The sequence below is a fragment of the Neofelis nebulosa genome, chromosome 2 (genome assembly GCF_028018385.1).
Source record: "Neofelis nebulosa isolate mNeoNeb1 chromosome 2, mNeoNeb1.pri, whole genome shotgun sequence".
NCBI classification, from domain to species: Eukaryota; Metazoa; Chordata; class Mammalia; order Carnivora; family Felidae; genus Neofelis; species Neofelis nebulosa.
The window spans coordinates 81,956,083-81,972,688 of NC_080783.1; positions in this window are offsets into that span (position 1 = coordinate 81,956,083).

The window sequence follows — 16,606 nt, forward strand, 5'->3', positions numbered from 1 at the left end:
GGCTGTCTCTAAGATTTTTATCACTGGTTTTGTGCATTTTGATTATTCCATGCCTTACATCTTTTTCTGTTTCTTGCGCTTTTGATTCTTTGAGCTCCTTGCATCTGTGGCTTTATAGTTTTCATGAAATTTGTAAAATGTTCAGCCATTATCCCTTCAAATATGTTTTCTGTCTGTCTCCTTCTCTGTCCCTTCGGGGACTACAATTAAACACATATTAGACTGCTTAAAGTTTTCCCATAACCCACTGAAGCTCTGTTCATTGATTACTGAAGCTCTGTTTGTTACTTTAATTCCTTTGTTTCCCCACCCTCTATGTTTCATTTAGGATTGATTCTACTTCTGCCTTCAGGTTTGTTTGTCTTTCTTTCCACAATGTCCAATCTGCCATTAATCCTACCCCGTGTATATTTTTACCTCAAACATTGTAGTTTTCATCTCTGGGAGTTCAAATTGCATCTTTTTCATATATTTCACTTGTCTACTAACAATCTTTAGTCATTTCTCTAGCACTTTGAACATATGGAATATAGTTATAATAACTGATTCAATGTCCTGGTCTGTAAACTCTATAATGTGTCAGTTCTGGGTTGGTTTTAATTGATTTTTTCCCCCTTCTCATTATACTTCTTTGCATACCTGGTAATTTTTGATTGGGTACCAGAAATTAGAATTTTGCTTTGTTTGGTGTTTGGTATACATATCATATATATATATATATATATATATATATATATATATATATATACACACACACACACACACACATATATATATACATATATATATATGTATATATATATGTATATATATATATGGTACATAATATTTTTTAATTTTGTTCTGGGATGCAGAAACAGTCTGATCCTATCAGGTTTTGCTTTTAAGCTTTAAGTGAGACCTGAGCAGAGTTAGTCCAGGGCTAACTTTCCCCACTATTGAAGCAATACCCACCTGACTACCTGATGCTCAGTGACTGATGAGGTCTGTGTGGTGAGAATAGATGCAAGTCCTTGCCCTTTATGTTCCCTCTAATACTTTCAGATGGTTCTTTCCCCAGCCTTACAAGCATGCACTGATCAGTACTCAGTTGAGAAGCAAACTTTCAGATCTCTAGAATTTGCCCTCTCTAGCTATTTCCTGGCCTCCCTGACTCCCAGCTCTATTTCCTCAACTTAAGGAGATTTCTAGGCTCTGTTGGGATTCCCCTCCCTGCACCACATCTGAAAACAAACAAAGCAAACCCTACAATTGCCCCCAGCTTATTGCTTATAAATATCTGGAAACTCTTTCTGAGAGTTTAGAAGCTGGGTCAACTGTAGGATTCACTGCATTTTTTTCCTCTCTCTCAGGTATCACTGGTCTTTGTTACCCTATATCCTACATCTTGAAAATGCTTGCTTCATATATCTTGTTCGTGTACTTAGTTGTTTTGGGTGGGAGGAAAACCTGCCCTCTGTTATTTAATTTTTACCAGAAGCGGAAGTCTCCTCAAATACATTTTTAGTGTAAAGAATGGAATTTATATAAATGAGTATTATGAAATTATTGGCCTGATGTCACATGAATGTGGCAAAAACCATGAAAAACTTTGTAAATGACTGAAGTTTACAAAATACCCGTGTATGCCAAATTATTTACTACACAGGGAAGTAACTGAGGCCTCCGTGAGGCAAGAGATGTGAAGTTCACATACCTTCTTAGTGGGAGGAGTAAAACCAAATTAATTTTTCCTCAAATATGTGCAGTATTCTTGCTAACAGTTTGCTGTTTCAAACTACCCCAAACGTGCCTATTAAAAAGGAGAGATATCATACTCTTATAAAATAAAAATATACCTGATTAAATCAGAATGTCTTTGCATTCAGAAGCCATAAAAAAATGACCACTGTTTCAATCTATTTGAACCATTATAAAAACTTTTTTAACCTCCTTACAGACACTTCAGGAACAAAATTATTCACATTCTTTCCACTGAAATAAAATACTTTTGCAGTTCATCTGGAAAGGAAAGGATCGTGTCATGTTAAGTGATCGAATCTGATACCAGCCTAAGTCACCTCCTGTTGCGAACTGTTTTCATGAGGGACAGGAAGACAAGTCAGCTGCCTCAGAAAGCACATGCTTGGCCATTAGCTCTCCAGCTGGGCAGGTCCTTTAATCTGGTACGATCATAGGTACAATCTCCTGAAACCTTCAAGGTTTCCAAGGGCCCGTGGAAATATTTGAAAATGTGGAAAAAGAATTGATTGCTTCCAAATGTAAAAAAGAAAATCACCAAATTAAAACTAATGCTTTTATTCCACTAACGCCACAGTGGAACGTGTGGATACAGCTCAACTCTTATGTTTCTGTCTGCATTTAATTCAATGTGGGTTGTCCGTTCATTTTAATTTGCTTGATATTAAAAAAAAAAAAAAAATTTGCTTGATATTGATGTGAGTGGGAAGTCCACAACAATGCTTAGGGCCAAAAGGGCTAAAAATCTTTAAAATGCCCTAAATTCAGTTACTGAAATTCCAGAGAAGTATTCAGTGTTCCTAGTTAAAAATAGTGATAAATGCCACTAAATACAAGTTTAGTTAGCGTTTTTTGGTTTTCATTTTATCAAATGGGAACGAGGCTTAGGTGATTCCAAATTGGTTCGCACTTTTGTTAACTTTATCTGTTAAGCCAGTTCTCAAACGGGATTAGAGAAATCCACATCCCAGCAAAAGTAGGTCTTTTTTAAAAGATCTTCTGTTAAAGACATATAACAGATCTGAATTTCCCCCACAGCTTCTGAAGTATAATAGCATTTATATTTCTTAATATGTCTAAATAAAATTAAGTCTGTTTCCTACAAGCCTTCACCACACTTAATGAGAAGTTTGGTTATCAGGGCTTCATCACCACTGTTAGATCTTAGAAGAATCCCAGGTTTATGTCATCCAGAAGTATGGAGGACAACCCAGTTGGGGGTGGAAGCTTTCCTTAATTTCACAGACCTTTAAGGATATAAAACAAACAAACAAACAAACAAACAAACAAACAAACAAAAAACTAGTACTGTTTGCAGTCTCTCCAGTAATCCTTCACATCCTCACCAAGCTCAACTAAGGGAACCCTAGTTGGGACCCCCACCTCTATGCTGATTGACTCCTTGTTCTGCAGGTACAGTCATCCCCATCTGAGGTTCTGCCTCTCCAGAATGTTGCATGGCAGCCACCTCATTCTTTTGCCCAGTTTCGGGGAAAAGGACCACACCCCAGGGTCAGGCTTCTTTCTTCTTCCACACACAGAGCACCAAGTCATGTCTGCTTTTACACAAGGCAGCCCATTCTATCAATGGGTCCAGAGCAGTGTTTCTTGTAATGTGACCCAAAGAACCTCGGCTGGTGCCAGGTAGCCACATGAAATAATCTGCACCAAATAACAGTTTCATGTGAAAAAGCACCTGAGCAACTTTGTTCCCTTCCAGTTCACAAGTTGGAAATGTAAGGACGATTACGACTTTTACTGAAATCCCATGAGATCCTTTACAATAAGCCCAAGTTTACCAAGAAGCCCCTGATGAAATAAGTGCCAAAGGGAATGTGAAGAGACATAAACTAAGAAAAGACAAATGTAAGAGACAAGTCCTTGGTGCTCTAGTTGGTAGCATTGAGCATTAACTAATGAGCCCTCTTCCAAAAGGCTGGAACAGCCTTCTCAAGCAATGTCACTCAGAATGCTCTGTTTTCTTCAGCTTCCCCAGTGAATAGGACGAAAACCAGCTGAAGAAGTCTCCTTGTTACTCACAGGGAAACGTGAACACACCTTTGAGCCAATGAGATGAAAAGCTCAGCTTTATGCCGCTAAAGTAGTAATGTGGTTGATGGTAAATGAAATCATGTGACGAAATCTACTCTTTAAAAAAGCCCCCTGTCACTAGTACTCATGAACATAGTTAGACATTTTAGGAAAAGCTAGGGAAATTTCTAAGAGAAAAGAATGAGCTTAGCAAGTAGGGCACGACCCTAAAATCCGGTAAAAGCTTAAATTAGTACCTCTTTTCTCATGCTAAACCTTCCCAGGAATGCTCAAACTCAGCCTAATACATTACAGTATTGGTTATTGGTACATTCTTTTTCTTCCAGAATTTAGGGTAAGTAATAGGATCTGATATCAAGAACCATGAACTATTCTCAGAGCAATGCAATACAACCAAGAACAAGATTTTTTAGATGCTTCCAAAGAGCCGCTTCCTCAGTAGCTCTTAACAAACTGGGTGCATGGTTGTCTCTCTGTGACTGTTTGGTCTTTTTATTCTATACTATGCAATTAACACCTCATTCTACCCAATTCTGTTCTCTATACTCGACCCTTTTACACTTTATTTTGTCAGTATAAAACATAGTTAATTATCACATTGTCTTCTCACTAATCACTATTTGAGATTGTTTTCCTCACTAAATGTTAAACTTCTGTAAACAAAAAATATTGAAACTCTTTGGCATACCATCATAACTAAAATAGGCCTAAGTACCTAAGAGTTACACAATTACACAATCAATAATTAATGGACTCTTAGGTTTAAACCACACATTTAAAAAAATGGACCAGAACTGCTCTATTTCATAGTCCTGCCTCTATCCCCAAAATTAGATATAGCCTCAGAGATATTGCAAAATAACAGATCATCTGTTATAAAATATTTTTTCATTTTTTCAAGTTTATTTATTTTTGAGAGAGGCAGAGGGAAAGAATGCCAAGCAGGCTCCACACGATCAGTACAGAGCCCAACGTGGGGTCCAACTTACTAACTGTGAGATCATGACATGAGCCAAACTCAAGAGCTGGACACTTAACTGATTGAGCCACCCAGGCACCCCCTTTTTTTCTTTCACAAGTCCTTTTTGGGGGCACCTGGGTGGCTCAGTCAGTTAAGCGGCCGACTCTTGAGTTCGGCTCAGGTCATGATCTTGCCGTCGTGAGTTTGAGCCCCACATCTGGCTCTGTACTACTCACAGTGCAGAGCCTGCTTTGGATCTTCTGTCTCTCTCTCTCTGCCTCTCTCTCTGTCTCTCTCTCTCTCAAAAATAAATAAACATTAAAAAAAAATTTTTTTTAAAAGATTCCTTTTTGGAAAACACTGGTCAGCAAAGTTCCATACCCCAGAGAGACGGTGACATCATATGAAAGTAAAGCTAAAATGGACTTTCTCACAGGAATGAAATCGTCTTAGTTCTAATTTGAGTCCTTAAATTGGACTGATTAGGTTCAGAAGGACAGAATTGTTTCTCAGGCCTATCTGGAAGAGTTCAATTTGGGGCAGGTAGGAGTCCAAAGATACAAAGAACATGGCCCTGGTCAAAGGTCCTCCCAAGACAGAGGCTTTATCTCTCAGTCTGATGAAACTTTTAGTGTCTGTCACTACCTCCAGAGTCCCTGGTCCTATCTGTTCTGTGTTTCAGAGACAAGATCACTGAATTGCAGGCAGATGACCTCAGTCGCTGAGTGAATCTGTCGGGCTTACTTTTCATTGTCTTAGTATGCTTTTGCGAACCAGTTTCCCTCCTTCCCTTCCTGTCTGGTTTGCATCACTGACAAGTTCCACTTCTCTTCTTTTGAAAAAGACATTCTTCCTGAGCCCTGCCCATGCAGAAGAGGACATTCCACTTCGAGATGAGCTGGAATGCAGCCTTCATCATAAAACAATTGTAAGTGGTTGAGATAAAGCACCCAATAAAGCAGCTGGAAGTAGAAAAAGGCAGAAAGAATGTGTGCCTTCTTGTGGAGCAATACTCCCCATCCATCAGCTGAAAAGGAAAATCTGGGACATGGCTTAAAGTTTTCATTAAAATGCAGTAGGGCGTCAGGAAGTAGGATTTGGACCGACAACAATGAGATATTTTTCTTACAGTTCCTTTCCTCTGAACAGCCTTCCTGTGGGCTTCAAAGTTCTCTCTCTGACCAAATTCAGTGAAGTTGCTTTTTCCTCCTCTCTTTGATTGAACCGGAGCTTTGGGAAGGGCGGTGAAGTAAGCCAAAATGAAATTGCCAAACTTATGGTTCTCGAGTAAATGAGATTTTCTCTAATGCTTACCAACTGTCACCAGGTCAGATGGATTTTTCTGCTTGAGGTCCCCTGATGCATTAATTTCTCTGCTGTCTTATAGTATCCCTCTGAAAGCAACCCAGCCGCCATAAAAACATAAAAAGAAAATGCACGACATAACTGGTGGACAAAAGGACAGTAAGAAATAAAAAGTGAGGAGAGGGCATTAAGAAAGGTCTTTAGAGGGGCATGCCATTTGCTTGGTTTTCAATTCAGGGGACAAGTCACATGTCACTCTGCTCGTACCCACCGGAAAATGGCATCATGTGCAAGGTCTAGGCCAGCAAAACCCAGAATTCCTAAATGGTAGCTGTGCCTTCTCTGTTCTTGATTCATCTAATGCGGTGATTTAAAACACAAACAAACACATAAACAACAACAAAAAACCTTTAAAGTGGTGAGACCATAATCTGTAAAGCAGCTGACAGTGGAGCTGCGCTGGCTGAGTTACAGGGTCTCATCCATAGTGCTTCCTCTCCCCACAGTAGCCCAGACCAGCGTCCAAACAGATGTACTGTTGGAGGCACAACTGGAAGGTTTTAGTGACCCAAACAGTGGCAACACAGGATTCAATGTCTCTGAATACAGATGGCCCTCATCTAAGAGAGCAAGAAGACACTCTCTAAGGCATTCATGTATGGCTTCTTACTCTGGTTTCTTGAGCCAAAGGTCAGTATAGTTTTTCACAGATACCATAAGTCACCTCCCATCGCCTACCATCTAACCGCCCTCATCTTCCTTCTTCCAAAAAACACGTTAACCAATGCGTATTGCATGCCTCTCATATCCAAGGTACTGTCTGGTCATGAAAAATATATATAAGTAATAATAAGAACAGTAGTAGTAGTAGTAGTAATAGCAAACACTTATATAGCACTTACTAAGTGCCGGGCACTCCCCTAAACTCTGTATATGTATTATGTATTATGTATTAGGAAGTCATTCAAGGAAACAACACTCTAGGAAAGATATGATTATTATCTCCAATTTACAAAGAAACTGAGGCACATAGAGGTTAAATAATTTTCCCAAAGTCACATGTCCAGCAAATGGAAGAGCTGAGATTTGAACTCAGGCAGTCAGGCTCCTGAATTTGCACTTTTGGCATATGTGCTTCATGCGTCACGTCTTTGTAGATAATAAGATGCATGAAAACATTCTCAGTCATCTCATTATCTATGCTGCAAAAGAGATGTTTTTGCTCCTAGAGCTCCAAACATCTTCTCCTATTTGGGACTTAAGAAGGAACTTACATAAGAAGACTGTATCTCTCTCAACCAAATTATTCACTGAACACCTATTCTTTGTCAGTCATTTTATATCATCAATATCGTTAATAAATCTTTCTGAGCAGATGTCTTTGCATTAAGACAAATTCTTTAGATCAGCTTTAGGTCACAGCAAAACTGAGGGGAAAACACAGAGATTTCCCATATACCCCGTACCCCACACAAGCAAAGCCCCTGGAGTACATCAATGAAAGAACTGAGGGTTACAGGAATTAATTTGCTCACTGATCTATAACTCACGAGGATCATTTGTGACTCACACCCATCTCACTGTCAAGACCATGTCCTAACACTTTCCTATGCTGTAAGTCTTGCCTGGGAAGTGGTCAAAGTTGCTCATTAATGCCTCTGGTTAATGTTATGAATGCCATGAATCCCCTTCTCCAATTTCCTTCTCGCACTGTTTATGTCCCCAGGTAATCCATACACCTGTGTATATATTTTGAAACATACCACAGCCTTTCACTTAGGGGCCATTGGTTGTCTAAAGCCTGAGATGTGGAAGAAGGGCAGATGCTTCCCTCCCTACTTCAGATGTCGTGAAGAAGACACATGGCAAGATCAGAGACTTGTGCACTCCAAGTCCTGCGGTTTCCCACTGCTTCCGCCTAACCCCTGAACTCTCACCTGCTCTGAGAGGCATCTGAATGTCTGAATGTTTACAAAATGCACCACAGAGTTCTGAGGACTTGACCGAAGCCAACAGGCCATGACAAGCCAGGTCACACCAGAAGGGTTGAGCCAGTTTTGAAACTGGACAAGAATAATGGCTCTGCCTCCATTTCAGTTGGTGTTCACTTCTCTTTCCCACCAAACCAGCAAACAAGAGGTGCAAATAACAGACATGTGATTAAAAACAAAGTGAGGGGCACCTGGGTGGCTCAGTTGGTTAAGTGTCCAACTTCAGCCCAGGTCATGATCTCACGGTTCATGGGTTCGAGCTCCGCGTCGGCTTTGTGCTGACAGCTCAGAGCCTGAAGCCTGCTTCCGATTCTGTGTCTCCCTCTCTCTGCCCTGCCCCTGCTCATGCTCTGTCTCTCTCTCTCTCTCTCTAATAAAATAAACACTAAAAAAATTTTTTTTAAAAACAAAGTGAGTAGTTCTTTCCGTGATAATCAATGGTCCAACTGGAGTCTGTCATGTTGGAGGACCTCGACCCACGGGCATATGGATTTATTATATAGCAGCACCCTGGGCTGGGCCTGCTCCACATGTAAATGCCATCCTGTCACTATGTGAGAAACTTCTTACTCTAGTTCTACTTCTTGAGTTCTATCACTAACTTTGTCACTGGGCCTACAGCAGGCCTGGGCATGGCCTACTGTGCCAACAAAATCACTAAGGTTGCATGTGTAGGTTTAAAAAGCGCTGTCCCTTCCAGATGTCACTGAGTGTCTTGTCTGGGCTCGGGGTGAGACTCGGTAGACTGTCAGCTTAAACAACACTTCTCCCTAAAAATCTGGGTTTTAATTAACTGGGATTTTCCTGGACATAAAGCCTCCTGTTGTAGATGTTCAGTGACTTCCTTCATTACCCAAGAACTTGAAGATATTTAAAACAGGTGCCCACTAATTTCCCTTGATTTTTATGGGACCCTGGAGACTCACGTCAAAGAACTTGAATCCTGTGTGCAACAGGCCTGAGACAATACAGACTCATTGGATGCGCTAGGCATCTTCAAAAAGAAGGAAGGTATAGGAAATGAAAGTTAAACCTTTAGAGAAAAATCCCCCTGAGGGATGAAGTCTACTGAGCGAGAAGGGGTGACACTTTGGCTCTGAGTGGGGGGTTCACGTCCTCACAAGCCCACCCGGGTACAACCCATCATGACCCCAGAATGCCTGAGATCTTTGTGAAGGAGAGGGATGGGGAAGAGAGAACTTTGTCCTTAGAGCCCCCACAGCTCTGAGGTAGGAAGCACTAGTGAAAGAGCTGATCAGGCAAAGCAGAAAGTACTTCTGGAGTGAGTGGCGGGGAAGAGAAGCAATGGTGGTGGTTAGTTAGAGGGAGTCAAGAACTGTGTGAACAGGACCCATGGGCAGCCTGAAGGTCAGTGGTCTCTGGGGCAGGGTGTGCATGGTCAGTGGGCTTGTCCCAGCTCCCATGGTGACGTACATGCGGTCAGCCCCAAGGAGAACTGACAGCAGTATGGGCAGTGGCAAGGGCAGTGTCCAGGGGTCCAAGTGACAGCAGAAAGGCAAAGTGGTCGGGCTGCAAAGCTTCAGGTGGTGGCCCTGGTCGCCTGTGAGACAAACTTCAGGCTGGAACTTCTGGAGGAGGAGTCACTCTGTTCTGTACCCTTAAAGCCTAAGGAAGGAGTGAAGAGGGAACTAGGGACATTCAGGTGACACCTGTAATGCATTTAGAGATCCTCCACCACTAGGGGAGAGAGGATCATAGGAGAAGATCAGATATCTTGCCAGTTAGGCAGGCAGGGACTTTGGAGCACAGAGGTTCAAGCTATTACTAAAATATGACACACGTGCAGCCATCACCATGTGAAACCTGGGACTTACAAATTATGTACATGACATTTGAGTTTTAGTCCAAATAAATATGCTGTCTATGTTATTTGGAAGGAGTGCTGGTAGAATCATATTTCAGCAGATAGGTCTCTGGAGGCCTCTGTAATTCATACTCTTCCTAATTTGGCAAACGTTGATTGTACATCGACTGTATGCCAGACAGTAGGCCAGGGGTCGAGAATACAATACTACATATACGAAAATCACTGTGGTAGAATGTCTGACCTCAGTAATGTCAGCTTAGTGGGGAACTGACCTATTAAAGCATAAACATGGTGATAGTGAGAAGTGTCACAGGAGAGGGATGGCTGTGTATAGGTCGATTCAAAGGAAAGGCTTGGGGATAGAAAAAGGTGGCAGCATAATGGACGTGCTACACAGGTCTTTATAGGTGACTCTGAGTTTGCTCTGACAACAAACAGGAAGAAGGGCGTTGTAACTCTAGAAGCACATAGAGAATGTCCAGCATAATTTCTAGGGTCCTTTTCTCTGCTCTGTAGCCTGGAAGTTGAACTTCTTTTATTATTATTGTTATTATTATTTTTAATGTTTATTTTTGAGAGAGAGCATTTGTGAGCAGGGGAGGGGTAGAGAGAGTGGGAGACAGAGGACCCAAAGTGGGACCCACACTGACAGCAGAGAGTCCAAAGCAGGGCTCGAACTCATCAACCATGAAATCATGACCTGAGCTAAAGTCATACGCCCAACCACCTGAGCCACCCAGGCGCCCCCTGTGGAACTTCTATGTACTGCATCCTCCCTTGTTCTCTGTCTTAAGCTGGAGGTGAGAGGACAGCTCCCTCTGTGCCTGGCCAGGGTTTTGCAGAGCTGTGTTCCTCCATCTAAGACCACAACGGACCGGGGCGCCTGGGTGGCTCAAGTGGGTAAGCAGCCGACCTTGGCGCAGGTCATGATCTCACAGTTCGTGAGTTCGAGCCCCGCATCGGGCTCTGTGCTGACAGTTCAGAGCCTGGAGCCTGCTTTGGATACTGTGTCTCCCTCTCTCTCTCTGCGCAAACCCCCCCCCCCCACCTTGCTTGTAATAAACATTTAAAAAAAATGTTAAATTAAAATAAGACCACAATGCTAAATTAAAATAAGACCACAATGCCCTGGCAAGTTCTGGTGACAGAAGGGAACAGTTACCAAGAGGGGCAAGTTTAGCAGCTGCCTGCTGTTGCTGGCCATGGGCTAGTTGCCTTCCCTTACTGTCCATACCTTTATAAAGTACTCTTGAACTTTCATCACCTCTGTGGGTGCACAGCTGTTCCTCGTTGGGACCCTGCATGCTGCAGCCTTCTAAACACAGCTCATTTCAAGAACTGCTACTAGTTCAAATGGTTGGAGGTGGAACTCAAGAAGCAGAGAGAGGGACTAAAGCTGGAGAGGCTCTGGGGGGCCAGGCTGCAGGGACCCTCCTGCTGGGAGAGGAGTAAGAGACCTTATCACACACTCGGCTAATACCAGTGGGGTTTATGTAGTTGGCTTTCTGGTGATTTCCTCGGAGTTCCTCAGAAACTCATATAATTCATGGCTTTGGATTAAAGGCATTGCCCTCCCACTGAAATACAGAATAAAGCTTTCAAATAACCTGCTTGAGAGGCAATAGAACTCCCTCTGTGTTATGCTGAGAAGCCCCATGATTTACTCTTAGGGTTGAAAACATAGGACTTAGTTGAAAGAAGTAGTTTTCCCCCTCTCAGTACGGAAAGTCTTTAAACAAATCATCTGCTGTGGATGCTCCAGAGTTGACTGCTTCCCTAGAATTAAAAATAGTCGTTATTCTTCATCTTTCCTCTAAACAACCACTGAATTAACCTGGGAACACGAGCCAGGTGAGAGTGATTCCAAGCTTGGAGAATAACAGGTATCCGTACATTCCACATTCTTTCTCGAACTCAGACCTTCGTGTTCTCTGAGACTAGGAGGAGAATCAAGTGGAAGTGCTGTTCTTTGCTATTGAACACAGTGTATTTCACATAATAGGATATTGTTGGTGGGCTAACTGCTCTAAAACAGATACTTAGATAAGCCCTCCAGCCAGCCCTGGATGAGGCAGATATTAAAGGTGGGCAGAGCCAACACCCATTCCCAACCCCTTTATCCTTTGTAAACTTCTGTCATGGAAGAGTAGGAAAGTTAAATATTCACTTTACACCCTTCCGTTACAGAAAGGATACGTGATGAGATTCTGGCTAATGCACTGTAAGTGGAAGTCTGCTGGGGGGTTTCTGTGAAAGCTTTTGGTTTTCTCATAAAAAGGGACGATTGCAGTTGACATCATCCCCTCCTCATTTCTTCCTAACTTGAACCGGGAAGGGCTGTTTGGAGCAGCAGCAGCCATTCTGTAATTCGGAGGTAAAAACTATGAGGACAAAAAGGATACAAAGAGACTGAAATGAAAATGGCATTGCTGAGCAGTTAAAAAAATTACCATAATTCTACCTCTACATTTCTTGTTATATTAGAAACGATGCAGGCTACCGTTTGTTGAGCAATCTGTTCTTACAGCTGAACACATTCCTAACAAATACACAGGAATCACGAAAACCCACAGCTATTCCATACCTCTCATTTCTCAATTAGAATCAGTGCTTTTTTAAGATAGCATGTGCTCACATAATGAGCCAGTATTTTTTTCCAGAATTACCTTAACCTGTTTCTTCACAGAAATTAATGGTGTTACCTTAACTGGCCAGCTTGGAGTCCATGATCATCATTACAATCAGTTTTGAAAAGACCTCCCCTCTCTAATACCTCTTCCCACTCTCATATTCAATTGGCAAAATCCCAACACTCAAGAAATCCAACTATCCCCCTTTTCCTTGCAGGCGGCCAAGCTGCCCAATGTTGTACAGTGGTTTTACATTAAGTTCATAGTTAGAAACTTCAAATGGGCCCACAGGGCTGCCCAAAAATCTAACCAGGGCTTGCTTTTCCTGATGGTTTTCATGCCATCTACTCTCCTCTCAAATTTCCTCTTCAGTGTTCTCTCTCACTCTCATAATTTACTCAGAAACTAGGAACTGTCAAGGAGCAATCCAGGTAGGCCTCTGGACCAGCAGCATCAGCATCACCTGGGAATCTGTCAGGAATGCGGAGTCTCTGGGCGCCTGGGAGGCTCAGTGAGTTAAGCGGCCGACTTTGGCTCAGGTCACGATCTCAGGGTTCGTGGGTTGGCACCCTGCGTCAGGGCTCTGAGCTGTCAGTGTGGAGCCTGCTTGGGATTCTCTCTCTCTCCCCTCAGTCTCTCTCTGCCCCTCCCCCACCGGTGCACACGTGCACACTCTCTCTCTCAAAAATAAATAAATAAAACTTAAAAAAAAAAATAAGGGCAGCCTTACCTTTTTGGAGATCTCAGTCCCACAGTGTGATGGTGGCTGTGGTGTTCATCTCACCCATGGTATCTTGTAATGGCTGTGGAGGCTTCTGTTAAAAAAAAATGCAGAGCCTCAGGCCCTTCCCCCACCCCCCCACCCTGCTGAGTCAGACTCCAGCATTTTACAACCCCTGCCCCCCGGGGTTTTACATGCATGCAGACACGAAAAGAACTTTTGAAAAGCACTACTCTTGACTTTATCCCTTCTTAAGAACTTTGTTCCCTTTGTTATTCTCATTCTCCTGAGCCCTCATTTGCTTTTCCCTACTGATACAATCATAATCAATTCTGTCTAGTACTTCCGATCTGAGAGAATCAACACACCCCAGGGGCCTGTATTCCTTTGCAATGACTACTCCCTTCCCCTGTCTCCCTTTACCACCTCCCTGGGTTAGTCCTCCATGGACGCTGCCTCTGCTTCCTCCTCTCCCATTCACTCCCTGAGCCATTCTGATTTCTGTCTCTTCCATTCCACCAAAACGGCTGTTGTTGAGGTCATCCATCACCTCCATGCAGCAAAACCCAATGCTCACTTCTCTGATGGCTTCTCCCAGATCTCTCATGGCTGGGCGCTCCTGCCGCAGGGATTCTCACACTGGCCTTTTCCAACCTGCATTCTTCCACTTTTCCTCCTTCCTCCTCAGTGGTTCCGCCATAGTTGTGTTTTGGCCAATTCCTCGTCCTTTACCTCCCCACTAATTATTGGGATTCCTAGGGCTTCATCCTGGGCCTCTTCTCGACCACATCCTCTGGTGATCTCATCATGACTTTAAATATTACCAAATACCGATGTGTATCTGTAGGCTCTGAATTCCTGATTGGTTCATTGCTTATGTGACATCTACATGTGGAGATCTTATAAGTATCTCAATGCTGTCACGTTGAAAACTGAACTTTGGATTCTGAGCCCCTCCTCTCAAAAGCTTTTCATCCTTCATTCTTCTCTATCTCAGTGAATGGTACCACCCCCATCCAGTGGTGTAAGTCAGAGACTTAGGAATCATTCTTGATGCCTCTTTCCCTCACTCTCTACAATCAATAAAACTGTCTCCTTTACCCCCCAAGTATATCTCAGATCAGTCTCCATCTGTCCATTTCACCACCTTAGCCAAGCCACCATCACCTTTCACTGGAATCACTACAAAATCCTCTTAAGTTGGCTCCCTTCTTTACAGTGTTGCTTCCTCTAACCTATTCTCCATACGGAAACCAAACTTGTCTTTTAAAACTATAAATCTGATTAAGTACCTGAGCTGTGTAGAACTCTTCAATAGCTTCTCACTGCATTTAGAGTAAAATTCAAATATCTATAAACTGTCCACATGATGTGATTCCTGCCTACCCCCCTGCCATTCTTCCTCTCTCCTTCTATACTTGGCTTCCCTTCACTTCCTTGAAAATGTTGTCTTCTGCACATCAAGGGACATATTGTTTTCTCTTCCTGACTGCTTTAATCCTCCAAGGACCAGCTTAAATATCTCCTCTTTAGAGAGCCCTCCCTTCCTTAACCACTATATTTAAATACTCCCCTACAGTCTCTTTATTGTCTCTTCATTGCATCCTGTTTATTTTATAGCATTCATATGTGCATATTTACTTACCTGTCTACCCACTATAAGCTAGACTATGAGCACAGAGATGATGCCTGCTTTATTTCCCAACATGAATCTGGTACCTCACAAGGTGCCAGGCACAGAGTGCCAGGTACAAGGTCACCTGTCAAACTATCTCCATCTTTCCAACAAAATAGGCCTGCTAAACATGTGTTTTCCCATGAATAACAATTTAAATGTAACAAAACACAGTGACCTAGCAAAGACTTTTGAAATTGGAATGGATACAAGTTGGGGAAAATGCCTTAAAAGTTGCAGGAATTGTTCTGTTTCTCAAGGGGTGGAAGAGTGCTTTAATCTTTGGAGGGGCAGCTTTCTTGATTTGAGAGAACTGTTAGAAGTGAGCCCTTTGCTTTGACATTAAAAAAAAAAAAAAGAAAAAGCAAGTACCTACAAAGTTTTCCTTGGATAAACTTTGTTTTTTTTTTAATTTTTTTTTTTAATTTTTTTTTTTTTCAACGTTTTTTATTTATTTTTGGGACAGAGAGAGACAGAGCATGAACGGGGGAGGGGCAGAGAGAGGGAGACACAGAATCGGAAACAGGCTCCAGGCTCCGAGCCATCAGCCCAGAGCCCGACGCGGGGCTCGAACTCACGGACCGCGAGATCGTGACCTGGCTGAAGTCGGACGCTTAACCGACTGCGCCACCCAGGCGCCCCATTTTTAATTTTTTTTTTAACATTTATTTATTTTTGAGACAGAGAGAGACAGAGCATGAACGGGGGAGGGTCAGAGAGAGGGAGACACAGAATCTGAAACAGGCTCCAGGCTCTGAGCTGCCAGCACAGAGACCGACGCGGGGCTCAAACTCAAGGACCGCGAGATCATGACCTGAGGTAAAGTCAGCCGCTTAACCAACTGAGCCACCCAGGTGCCCCTCCTTGGATAAACTTTGAAGTGATCATTACCTAAAGGCAGATGTTTTAGTCTGGACACCAAGCACTCCAGGTGAGCTGAATGACCGACTGTGATCACAGCCGAGCATGTGTTTGTATTCTTGTTCCCCCTCGTTAATGGGTCAGGAAACTGTGTTACTGTGCAGACCCTATCTTGTGCTTTGCCTGCCGTTATCTCTCGTTCTTTAGAAGGCATGGTATATTGTGTGTAAAAGCTCACTGCGACATGAAGACAGTAGGAGTTAAAACAGCAGCAGCTGCCATTATCAAGAACCTACTCCAAGTGAGTCAGGCACTGGGCTGAGAGCCTGATATATACTACCCCTGTTCATCTTTCTCAGTCTCCATTTGACATTAGGAGAAAATGGGGCTCAGAGTGATTCAGTTATTTTTGAGATATAATGCAGCTACCTAGCAGCAGAGTCGGAATTGGAACCTAATTCTAGGCAGTGTTAAGGGGTGTGTCTTAACTAAGTAGCATGAAGTCTGTGTCGCACACTAAGCAGTGATCTTCACCTCTCCCGGGGGGACAAGCACTAGAGGAAGCAAGTCAACAGGACTGGACTGGACTGGTGTCCACCCACGCGAGATGTCACTGTAGGCTGAAAGCACGGGTGTTAGCCAATATGAGTTGGCTGAGTCATTCTCCTACTGGTGCCAGTGGGCAAGGCCTACTCTTGCGAGGGAAGCAGGCTTTCCCTACACAGAGAGTGCATTTCCACTGTCAACTATCTAGGAAATACGTTGCTTCTGGAACAGGAAATAAGGTTTGGAGAGGTGGCCCTTAGACTAAAGAAACTAGAAATTGCAACACTTCCCTGGGC